Source organism: Pieris rapae, chromosome 15 (assembly GCF_905147795.1).
Source record: "Pieris rapae chromosome 15, ilPieRapa1.1, whole genome shotgun sequence".
NCBI classification, from domain to species: Eukaryota; Metazoa; Arthropoda; class Insecta; order Lepidoptera; family Pieridae; genus Pieris; species Pieris rapae.
The window spans coordinates 4,089,630-4,102,925 of NC_059523.1; the positions used below are offsets into that span (position 1 = coordinate 4,089,630).

At 30.9% G+C, this 13,296-nt stretch overlaps 1 protein-coding gene across 3 annotated transcripts in view; it reads left to right on the forward strand.

Annotated features, from left to right (window-relative positions):
* Positions 1-13,296, forward strand: part of LOC111001504 (rho guanine nucleotide exchange factor 11) — a 114,179-nt gene that overhangs the window by 91,488 nt on the left and 9,395 nt on the right. The gene's annotated exons all lie outside the window — the stretch shown is intronic.

Consider the following 13,296-nt stretch of genomic DNA (forward strand, 5'->3'; position numbering starts at 1 on the left):
AATTTTCTTTGAATACAGTACATACAATTTACCTTAGTCTATAACGTGCTGTAAAAATGAAGTAATATAACAATATACTCTATTCCCATGTGCGAAAGTTGATATTGCAAAATCGCTCCCATTACAATCTTTGATCAATGCAGGACCGTTCTCCTATTATCATGAACAATGAAAAGGTTACCAAAATGCTGTTCCTGAACTATTTTATAATTATTAACTCTTTCTCCCTTGGGACAGTATGTCACGTCTAATTCAGGGTTAGAAGGGTAAAAATCTGTCTAGATACTATAATAGTTTACAAGAATATAGAAACCAAAATTGTCGTACAAAATATCATATCTAATGTTAATAAAAATTAATGCCGTTATCTAAATATCTTATAAAATATCGGAACTATGTGGCAGTATATTTTAACCTGGATTTCCTAGCACCATAATTTCCTGTATTATAAACTAAAGTGTGTGTCTTTTAAACTGGTCTGAAAAGCCAGTGTAAGTTGAACTCAATTGTTGAATAGCGGATATATCTTAAGGGTTCTACGTAAAGCAGTTGGTTTCAGGAATGTAAGGTGATTTCAGGCTTCAGCTTTCAGTCTCGCGTTGAACGCGATACGATACGCGCGTACGTTGCGGAGTTTTAGTTACATATTGTGAGTTTTATATTAAAACGTGGCTGTCTATTGAATATATCTAAATATTTATGATATGTTGATAGATTCTTTGAAAATTTTACAACAATCAAGCGATGCGTTGATAATCCTAGGGATGTCGTATATGTACTATCGATTTATATATTTTAGAAAAAAAATGTGACAGTTTAATCTAATTGACTACATTTGTTTCTTATTATCCTAGGAACGATATTATAACATGTAGACGTATAATTAAAAAAATATCTAAGAATATATTTAATAATAATATTATTAGTTATAAATTAAAATACCTTATTACAAGCTAAAATATAAGGCAGATCTATAGTATTAATTTTTTTTATATAACAAAAACTTACCATCACGTGTGCCAGCTGCACATGTGGTATGTTTTTGATTTTAATTGATTTTATAACTTGTTTCTTTATTTTCTATATAAAAATTTGTTGGTGCCGCGATATTATGTGATAATCGATGTTTTCACTGCATGTGCTCTGATATCGATAGTGTACATCACTAGCACGCCTCGCTGAAACAATAGCCTCAGTACACAATAGGGACGTTGAGCGTTGTTTTTATTTAACACTATACAAAGTGTAATACAATGTATCTAATATGACATAGTAATTAACATTATAAAGCAATTAATTACTTTATAATTGCTTAATTTCGTATAGATAATACCAATTCACGGCCTAGTTTTCGTTTTAGATAGAATTACTATGCTTTTACATGTGTTTCACATTTTGTTTTTACTAAGTTTAAAAATATTAGTTCGTCTGTGAACGCCTTTATACTATTAAAAAAGTTTTCTTTCAAATGTTTCAATTAAAATAGCCGTAGTATTTGTATATATGTCTTTGTATTGTTCTGCGTCAGCTATTGCGTCAGCATTGATTTGCTTCAACCGAGCTGTTTCCGCGTCTGCACCTGATAAGCGGTGTGGGACAGCTTTGTGGAACTTCCGATTGAAACTATGCTTTGAAACACTGTTTTGCGAAGCAATGTGAATTTCATAGTAAATGTGATTTGCATATTACTGCTATCAACTCTGCTGTAGAAAAGACCGTACATACTTGTTGCTATACTAAGAGCTTGCATATCATTCTTAATGTGATGAGGCTCTTTAGTCGCCTGATATTACGAAACATTTTACTTTTAATATCCTGTAATTAGAGGTTTTTATTGGCATACGTATGGAGTTCTCAAATGGTGTTAAATGTGAGACCCTTAATAGATTATTTTAGAAAGAAAATAGAGCTGGAGTGGTTTGAAAATGATTGAGCGGTTTTTCACGTCTGAAATGAAGTAATTCGGTAAAACGCAATGGTCGCGCGGTGCGCTATGCAGTGACGCCCTGGATAACTGCCAGGAGATTTGCTTTGGTATAATTTAGAGGCTTCTGATGATGCGTTGGCGGAGATTGTTTACTTTTTCGTATTCCGACTACGTGAAAGGACGGAATTGGAATTAACTCAACAAATTTGGAATACACACATTAGAGTTGAGCTTATCTAACTTTATATCTTACCTTACAGTATTTATATATCTTACCATAAACATATTTACTATGGTAATGCAAGTCGATATTAGGAAAATTCGTAACAATTTCCTGTTTAAGTAAATAAAACCTTAATATATCAGTCGTCACGTGGCAGATTCCAAATAAATATTTAATTTGAAAAGTAATCAAAAACTTTGATGTAAGTATTGATATATTTTATAACAATCTTAAAACGCCGGCAACAAACTCGCGAGCTCTCAGGCATTGAGAGTTTCCATGGGCGGCGATATAAGCTAGTTACCGTAATTTTGTGCATTTCGTTCCCCTAATGCAGTTTAAACTTAGGTTCTACTGTCAGTGATGTGTGTAAAATTGTGACGTCATATTGTCTTGTTAATAAAAAAAATCGCTACTCGCTTACCGTGTGAGCCTTTAAAGTGTAATTTATAGCCAGTCCACTTGTATCGGCTTTATGTGTATGGGCGCCGTTCGATTGCGACGGAATTCGGGAAATATGTGATTCTCTTAATTTGTTTATATTGTTCCGGTCGTTTACCTTTACGAGATATAAATAAGTTTTAAGTGTGCTTAATTTTAAAATAACTAAAACGATTTAAAGATATTCTCGACGGTAGGTACTTAATATTGCAATTTCTCTGAAACTACTTAAAAATAATTAAGAGCTTGAAGTTGACTGTGGCACAGACACAAATGACACTCCCCTTAGAAGGGGATGGACGAGGAAGGGATCAGTTATATATTTAAATGTTACTGTCTTTTCTTGAAATTTACTTAATTTTTTTATATTTCATAAAACAATTATTTTTTGAAATTTACTTAATTTTTTATATTTCATAAAGAAATTCTTTCTTGAAATTTACTTTTTTTTATACGTCTTAAAACAATTAGCAATATAAAACTCGTAGCTAAATAGTATCAGTAATCGTAAAAAAAAGTAACTATTTATTACGCTTTAATGACTTTAATAAATATAATTAAAAATAACATGAAACTAGACCCGTTCTTAGAAATAGAAATTATCTAGCAACGATAAAATTTTAAAATTGATCTGAGATAATTTGATATTACGCTCAAACTGATTGCAATGTATTATAAACACCTAAAGGACGTATCATTTTCAATTGAAATAGCTTTTTCTCCTGTTGTTTTTGTTAACGTCAGCATTGATATCATTATCTTTTGGTGATATAAAAATATCCCCAAAAGCTAAAGGATAACATGAGTAGCATTTGACGTCAACACCATTGATATCATTATCTAGGCTTTTTTGTCAATGGCACTTTTATACGATTTCACGTTGTAAATTATATAAATGTTTTTTTTTGACATGCCTATATAGGTATAGTTCAGGTGTGTATGTGACGATCAAAGTCAATGTATGTCAAGACACATAAATTAAAAAAAAAGGGTTTTTTAAGTGATTACTTTAATAAAAAATGGACTTTACTCAGCTTTAAGCTGCTTTAACGTTCAACATATTTTCATTTGGCCCACGGTTACATAATGAATAAAAACTTTGTAATAAACCAAAATACTTAAGTTTTGTTTGAAGAAAGTCTCTCCAGAAGATCCTGATTTTTACTAACTTATTCTGTCTTATATTTAACGTTTTTTCATGAAAGTAATATTCGGATACATGTAAAAGAAATTTGTAAAATATTCATTGAAGTAGAGATTATGTAGTCTAGACGGAACCGGCTTCAATCATATCTAAAGTCCATTTTGACTTCTTAATTAAATTTTTTTTTAAGTCTAGCAATATTTTTACGCTTTTGTTTCTTAGTTGTTCTTTCGGTTTCATTTTTGTACTCGCTGAAAACTAGATTGTGCAAGGCAGAACAATGTTTTATGGGAATTAAATTTTACATTTGAACTTGTATAAATTATTTATATTTAAGATTATTTATGTCTTAAATTTGTTTGGGAACATTCTATAAATCGCAAATCGTTGATGCTTTATGTGAAATGAATATTATTTTAAAGAACAAAAAATAAATTGTTTGTAAATATATGCAGTAAGACCTATAGATTTCACTTTATATAGTTTCAATTTAATAAATTTAAATAATACTATTTTTATTTTTACAGAGATGAACTGGAAATATAACGGTATACGCGTGAAGTGTGTGCCGACATATTCTCAGTTACTATAAAAAACAGTTGAAATCATATTTGAGGATTGACCATGATGAAAGAATTTTTCATTTGATATAATACGATTTTGGCCGTCAGCTGCTGAAATATATATCCGGGCGGATTCGAAATAACATTTCAAGTTTCAACTATTTTAATATTAATAAATTAACTAGGTGATATATCGCATTTTATCGATCTAGTGAACTATTGTTCGTATGGTGTTGTTAACAACAATTAAATGATGCCTTAAGATAGGAATGTCGTTCAATTCTTTTTTTTTATCCTCAACAGAAGCTGAATATAATTTTCATTTGTTAATAATGTGTAAAAATTGTTAGTTTGAAAATATTTGTATCATGATATTACTACGAAATTTTCCATATGAATCATATCTGGGAAAACTTTGATGGATTTTCGTAGCTCGGATGTTTTGTTTAGGAGTGCGGGTTGGGATTTCATCATATTATATTATAAATAAAACCGAGTGAGTAGGTCATGAACACATTGATGTTCAACTGTTTATATTATAATATAATAAGATGTTTTAGAGGTGAGATTTGAAGAGGAGATATATACCGGGTCCTTTTTATGACTCCATTATTACCTAAATTTAGAGTATCAATATCATGTATTCTAAAAATTGCGTGATGAGTTAAAGCTGAAATATTCTCTATTAATAGAATTCTTATTTACTAATTCTTTAGAGATATTGACTCATTGCGGAAATACTAAGAAACGCAAATACGCGAGTGGACAATTAATTTTGGTGGAACAGGCCTGTCTTGGCAACTGAGAACATGCATCATTCTAGCTAAATTTACGAAGACAATTGATATGTTATTTAGCTCGACTTGGGTTAATAGAAAAAATCATAAATCGAAATACTATTCATAGTATCAATTGTATAAGTTTGAATTTATTTCTTCGTTATATTTTTAAATGCTTAAAGATGATAAATTCTAATAAAAGATTTACAATAAACGATATAAAAAATATTTCTGGTTTAGATAACCTATAGGATAGTAAATTGTCACTTACGAAGTCAGCCGTTAATATATTTCACAGACAAGTCCTTTGAAATAAGTGCTATTTCTTGGTATGAAATCTAGGTCGCAACTCCTTAATAATCCAATAGAAGCAAATGAAAAGCAAGTGACAAGTAGGGTAGTTGCGAAACCCTCCCCAGTTGTGTAATGGGAGACGAAGCTGTAAGTCTTCCTTGTTAAGTCACGTTCTCCCACTTTACTAGCTTGCAATTTTTCTTAAGATTTCGGAACTCCTGTATAATACTAAAGATCTATATCAAGAAGTAATTTTCAACAAATTGGCTCTTTATATTTAAATTTAAACTGTTCTATCCTATAAGATTATAAAGAGGAAAGATTTGTATTTAAGTATATTTGTAACGGAATGGCTCAAAAAGTACTGGACCGATTTTAAAAATTATTTCGTCATTTTAATGCTATATTATCACTGATTAATATAAGCTATTATTGCAAGAAATAAATAAGGTACCCTACTAACTATTACAATAATGTTTACCTTATAAAATATAAAATAAATGTCCACCCGTGCGAAGCTGAGACTATATTTAATATTTTAAAACTTATAAGTAAAGATTATTACTGATATGGAATAGGTTCTATTGATCTCCATATATATTTCGAGTACGATAATTCGATTTATGATATTTATAGGATCGTGAAAAAGGAAATTTTATTTTGTATTAATTACTCTTAGAACGAGCACTGTAGGTCAGCGTGTGATTTTCACCCCTGAGGTCGTAGGTTCGATCCCCGGCTTCGATCTTCTGTCTATGTTCGCATTTAAGATTCTCTTCTACTACTCTTGCTTTCCTTGTCCAAAAAGTCAACGGTATGTGTCAGGCACAGAAGGCTGTATATCTACTTGTCTATTACATTGCCAAATGATCACCCAACAGATACAGAATCTGAGACCCAGACCAAAAATGGTTGCAGCGCCATTAATATAATATGTTCTCATATATAAATATTTTCGCAACCATAGAGCATATCGTGTCTAGAAGACTTCGTTTTACACTCCCATAAACTATAAAGCAGGTAATGACTTATAAACCAACTCATGAGCCTCATTGAGTTCCTAATGTTAGCTAATAACATCTTTATGACTGGTTCTGAGGTTCCAAACGTTGGCATACATCGCAATATTTTCTAATAAGATAAATACCCTGCCTAGTATAGAGATGAGATCGTGCAAATAAACTAGTGTATATATAATATATGTATAAATATTTAAAGGATTAAAATAGTTTAAATAACAATGCCATATGATTTATATTCGTTGATATGGTTTTATTCTTAGTCTTTGCTTTACCAAAGTAAACCGTAAAGTAAGTAAAAAGTAAGTATTGTATTTAATTCACAAATATATAATATATAGATATAATGTAAATGCAAGTGTATACTTGGAGGTTATTAGAGGATAGCGAGAAGAGTATTCTCAAATCACAGTATACTAAACCTCGTCGCTCTCCGGTGAATTTTATGTCGTTATAGTTACATTAGTATATGCGTTAAGTATACCTTCCATTACTTGACAAATGTTTGTTTTGTCTGTAAAAAGTATGACGTAGTTCAGTTACAGTCGGTCATGTTTGCAAACAATAATCTTCGCAATGGATCGTGTGTAACGATTCATGGCGCACCTACCATCGTTATTGTATGAAAACTTTCCTATATGTGATGTCATCGTGGAGCTTTTATAATTGCATTAAACTCACAGTTGGAGCTTTAGAGCGAAGTAAACAAGCATGAGAATTGAGGGCGTTTAGCTTGATTAAAAATGGAACGAAGCCTGTAAAGAAAAACGACTTCCACGATTTATCTGGATCTTTTCTGGTCTCAGATTAAATAGAACTTGTTGTATTTGATTAAAAGCTCGAAATCGGTAAGGCCGCCGGATTCCCTTCTTTTCATTTAATTATGTTCATTTTTTAGATTGTAATGTAACGAAGTCTTAATAAATAAATAGCATAAAAAAAAACGAGTTATCACAATAAGGGCTTTTGAAGTTTTGTTACATGTTGTCTCGAAACTAGCGATGATTCTTAAAAATAAGAAAAGAAGTCACAGTTTCTCTTTATAAGTATGAATGTTCTGTGTGTTTGTAATTAAACTTCTAATCGGCTGGACTAATTTTTATAATTAACACTTTGTACAGGTCAACGTCTGTCGGGTTCGCTAGTATGATATATAAATCAAGCCCTAAACTGTACTACTAAATATTTAATTTAATAACGTAAATGTTGAAATGTATCAGAGTAGTAGCACGTAATATTATGCAATAGTTCTTTCTTGCACGTTATAATATATGTATATCTTTTCATTAATTAAATTGTTACTTCAAACAATTGTCCTCAAATCCATATTTCTAATAAAGTGCAGTTTCCTAATAAAGTGCACTTAGCGGAAGTTAGTTCCCGCCCTCGCTTATCATCGTTATTCGTTAGTCAGAACCGCGGCGCCCTAGCGAGCGGTCGTGTTGGGCGGATCTATTTAAAATTACGTTTGATTAATTATTTCCGACAATTTGTGCTTTGAAGACGGCCATTATATTGTAAATTTAAATAAGATTTTATACTCTCAGATACACTTAGAAATATTTGTGAAATTAGTAAGGATTAATTTTAAATTTATGATAAGTGTTGGATGAATAGTTTTGATTGATATATATTCAATAGTTCTTTTGTTTTGTTATTAGCTATTAGATTTATCGAATCGTTTATATTAAGTTAGATACGAGTAATCGTCGCCCACATACATTTGTATCAACTAGAAATCTTGATTTATAACATAAATGTTAGCCCTTATGCGGGTACCGGATTACAAACGTAGAAAAAGTTTTTAGTTGCCTTTGGGTGTAATTTTGTGGACCTAGTCTTTGTTAAGAAGTAAAACGAAAAATCTTAGCTGTAATCTCTATCAAATTTGTAAACTAGCATCCGTGTATTATTATTATAAAATTATTAACAGCTCTTATTGATTTAATGAGTAAACACAAGTTTTAATATGTAAGTATTGCCATGGAATTGCTTTACTAAAATTTTATTGACTAACCCCAAAAGGCGGACATTTTTACAGTTGGCACGGTCTTTGATGAGTATTAGTATAGGATATTATTAGTGTTAGAATTTATCCACAAAAAGATAAAGGCTGACACATATTATTAGCTTATTTTACGATAAATTACATATTATAACGGATATTACTATCACTATGCACCTACGATGCACTTGGATCTTGGCCTAAATTAATATTAATCATATATTGTAATAATTTCGTAGCTGTACGTCAATTTTGTGTATATATAGATATATAGAGAGATAGAGAGAATATTTGTAGGTTTTAGATTTTTATATCAAACCGGCTAGCTAGTGTTTCATAGTGTAAACTTTAAATGAATAAGAAACAATTGCGTATATTATTTTCAAGGTATACACAAAAGTAATAAAAAGCGGAAGTTTAGCAAAAATAGAAAAACATAAAACTCAGAAACTACAAAAAATCGTAGAACAAATATGGGTCTTATGCGCTCTATCTCTGGACAACTGTGTGACACTTTTTTGGGATACCAAATTAAAAAGGCTTCGTAAAATATAATATTCATACTTCTGAGACAGTTTCATTAATTACTTTCTTTAAGTATATTATTGTTCGCCGGGAATATATTTATATTATACGCTTGGTGTTCTAACATTGTGGCGAATGATTATGTTTAAAGAAATATCTTACTAGCGTTTGTGATCGTCACGAATCCTTAAAAGTAGACAGAGAAACCGAATGAAAGAAGCTCAACCTTACCTTTTTTATGACATTACGTTATTACGGCGCCAGTATAAAAACTTAATTTCCTTATAAACATATATAAAGTACTAACAGCTTCACGGATGCGAAATTACCATACAGTTATGGCTATAACTTGTTAATAAGCTTTATATGGGACAAATAAAACCTAGTAATGTGTCCCTCTCAAAGATTAATTTGTTTATGCATTTGCTTCCCGTTTTCTATTTGGTATTTGTAGAGCGGCAGAAGTATCTATTATCTATGAAGTCCGTGAAGTAGACATTTCTGTGTCTGTTTTATTAATCGATTTACTTAGGCAAGCAGCGCTGCCAAAAGCTAGTTAGTTAGGCTGCAATAGTTGAAGTACGCGTTGGCACGAGGACAATTAATATTTTTTAAATATTTGAAATACATAAATAGCTTATGTATGTTGTGTTGTGGACCCAACTACCCACTAAAGTATTTTCAAACTTATTCGACGTAGGGTCCTTCACCCGATCTTTATTCAAGAAAAAAAAAGGCATACAAATTTCTAAAGGTCGGCAACGCACTCGCGAACCCTCTGGTATTGAGAGTATAACTTAACATCAGGTCTGCCTCCTGTCCGTTTTCTCTATAAAAAATCTAGTTTCAAACTTTATCGTATATACTATTCAGTAGCACTAAATGCTAATACTAAAACATATAACATCCTCCGTAATATTAATATACTCAGCTGGCAGTTTAAATAGATTTATATCCGATAATAAATCCTCACGTTCTGAATGCTGGCCTCTGGCTATGAACTTTGTTACTCATAAAATTTGTATGTTACCTTTATAATTCCAATTTTCAGATGTTATTACTTAATAACATTTTTTTTATTACTAAATTTTTATTATATACAAATTTTTAGTTTATTGTTTATCAGTATATAATAGTTAAAATTCTGTTAAGAATTTGGAGCCCATATCCTTTTTATATCCGAGGATGCATTGCGCATCCCCTGTCCCCAAAAGTTGCAGAAGACTTGACCCACACCAGAATCTCTGCTATTCGGAGACTGGGTGAACTATACCCATTAAACCCACCTCGGGTGGATCTTCATTCTTCTCCAGGATCTCTCGCATTATACCCGTATCCTGGAAAGGTTAAATTAAATTTCGACCTGTTTTTTACTAACCGACTTAATAACCAACGAAGGAAATCAAATCAGTTTTTTATATAATTCTCATTACATTTAAGACAAGATGTTATTAAGGAAAAAATAAACTATTCTAAAAAGCGATCTTTTTAAAGTAATTGTCCTTTAAAAGTAGTCCCTATTGTAGCTTTCACGGTAATACACAGCCTGGTCTTGAGGTAATATGGTCAATAACGACAAGTGACGTTATACTTATAATGTTTTTAAATAGCATGTTAGTCAATACCTTGAGGAAGATGGCTAAAAATTTTCCAACTATAAATCTAAATCTATTTGTAGAACTTTATAGGGTGCTGAAGATTAACGTAAATATTTTTTTACATAAAAATGTACTCAGCCAACGATACTTTGGCTATCAAAATTTGTTTATTTTCATGAAATATGATTTCCTCTATAAGCCTTATATGTTATTTGTAGAGCCAGTGTTTTAATTTTAATGATTCAGGTGCTTTTACGAGTATGGGTCTGCCTCAGATATATGTTTGATAAGAAAATTAAAAGAACAAAAGAAATTTTAAAATATGCTATCGTTATAAATATTCGATTAGTATATTTTAAATTTCTTAGTATTCCTATGTGTAGATGTGGCAGGAGTAGTTGAGGTGCTTATATTTCAATTTTTTCCAAAGTCATTTTAAGAAAATGAACAGTAGTGTAAAGTGAAATAAAGTGTAAGAAGGTGAAAGTGTAAGTGATAAGTAATAAATCAAAATGGCTACGCAAGCGCCGCGCGTTTCCCGCAATGTTTCGCTACCGGCCGGCAGACAACCTGCTACTGTCGGCATGCTGGCAAGGCGCACTTTGTCAGAAAGGTGAATTTCATGATAGATAATTAATAGTATAATAATAACGCTTGCATAAATCAAGATGATGTCTTTATTAATGCAAGCGTTATTATTTAAAGCTTAATTATTTTTCTTATTTTAAGTACAGTTTATTAGTCCTTGGGTATTTATAGGTCATATTATTTTAGCTTGTGTTAATGTGTAAGTGATAATACTTAAAACGAATATGAATAAATAATTGCGACACATATATATAAACGATGAATGGTGTAACAGAGATTTGACGGTAAATTTTTAGTTAAACATTTTCTGTTTTTACGATGTGATTTATCTAATATACCTACACTATAACAAAACTTCACTAACTTAGCATTTCATATAATAATTACTGTTAATGTTTGCTTGATGATGTTAACTTGATATATGTACATATTTTCACTTATATTCTTCATTAGCCATATAACCTATAATTATATTAAAAATTATATAATTATAGGTTATATGGCTGTTAAGTAAGTCTATTAAAACGGATAATAAGATGCATATTTAATATTTTAGTAAGTAAAGTTTTAAACTTATTAAAAATATGTTGTGTCGCTTATCATAATGAGCTGTCGCGTTACTGGAGTAAAAGATAACAGCTCCCTGTCGATACAGGATTTGGGATGTGTCAATCACTTTCTTATTACAAAAATAAAATATTTTTGGAGAGAACTTTTGATGGTTTCGTATTGGTTCAACAACTGTCATTGAAAGTTAAACGTTTCAACAGATTTATAAGGGTATGAAACTTTTAATTAATTGAAAAAGTTTATTTTTGTATGGCTTCAACTTGAGTTTAAAAATAAGGCAGTGTTTTATAATACACAAGTTATTTGCGTTTGATTCTTAATACTAATAAATACAAAAGCAAAGTTAACCATAAGAATGCGAGTTATGTGTTTTATTTTAAAGAATACACAAAGACAAATATGACGTGTTGTCATACGTGTGTTATAATAGGATTATATAGCACATACATAAGTAATAATTGAATAAATACAAGGTCCATCCTTAGTAATGGATTCTATGGAATTATTCATTTAGCTAATCGCTATGTTAAAGTACAGCATATATGTTTATACATGTGAATATATACAGTATGTACTTAAAAGCGTGGTTTTGTTCGCGTAACAAATACATACGATGACGATATGTGATAATTTAATTATTAGTATATTTATTGAAATTTTCGGGAGAGTGAAATTCAGCCTACAATTATGTCTGCGGATAGGTGAATTATTATAAAAAAAAAATGAATTGCAATCATCCAGTAATTTTTTTGGCGCCGGTTTTTTTTATCACAATTCATTTATAATAGCCTTTTATTTTAGACGTTAGTGAGTGTTAAATATGGATGGATTCTTTTGTCGCTGTTTTAAATATAGGGCCGTAAGACGAGTCACTACCAAGAGCCGCTCTTTTTATGTCACGCCCTTGCATCTGGAGGACATAAAATTTATCCCTGGGCACGACTCCAAAGAAAACGTGGAAAACCTTTATGCAGGAACACGGTCGAGTAAAACGAAAGCAAACAAACAAAACCGTATAAATATTATGATAATGTTTTGATCTACGAAAGTTTGATTTGAATGCCCAGATTTCTACGTTTGTTTCAGGGTCGTAATGTATTAATATCAGAAACAGACAAGCTATTCCTTATGTAACAGTTTCATCTGGTAAATTATTAGATCTATAGGAAATGTATTTTTATTATGAATCGATAAACATATAACTATTTTTTTCTCAAAATAAATATGGCGCGTAACTTAAAATATGTTTCGAAAAACTACTAACTTTATTTTAAAGCAAATGTATTAGGTTGCGAATTGGTCTAAGAGAAAGTAGTTTGAGCGATCCCCCCCGGCTTTGCGTTGTAGGACTGTTAATCCCAAATATAGCCCTATTTCCTCTGCACGTGTTTATTTAGCGGCTTCCTCTCGACCTTTGCTTCTTAGTTATTAATACCAGTACAATTGTTTTCACGTAATCCTAGCGTTCTCTTTTAATGGCGCCCGGCGGTATAAAGTCATTGTTTTGCTTTTAATATTAAAATTCCTCTGTAATTATGGTACAAAAGGTGGGGCGATAAAGTATTATTTTTTGTTAACTCACCAATGTCAATACATTATATAAATGTTAATAAAATAATT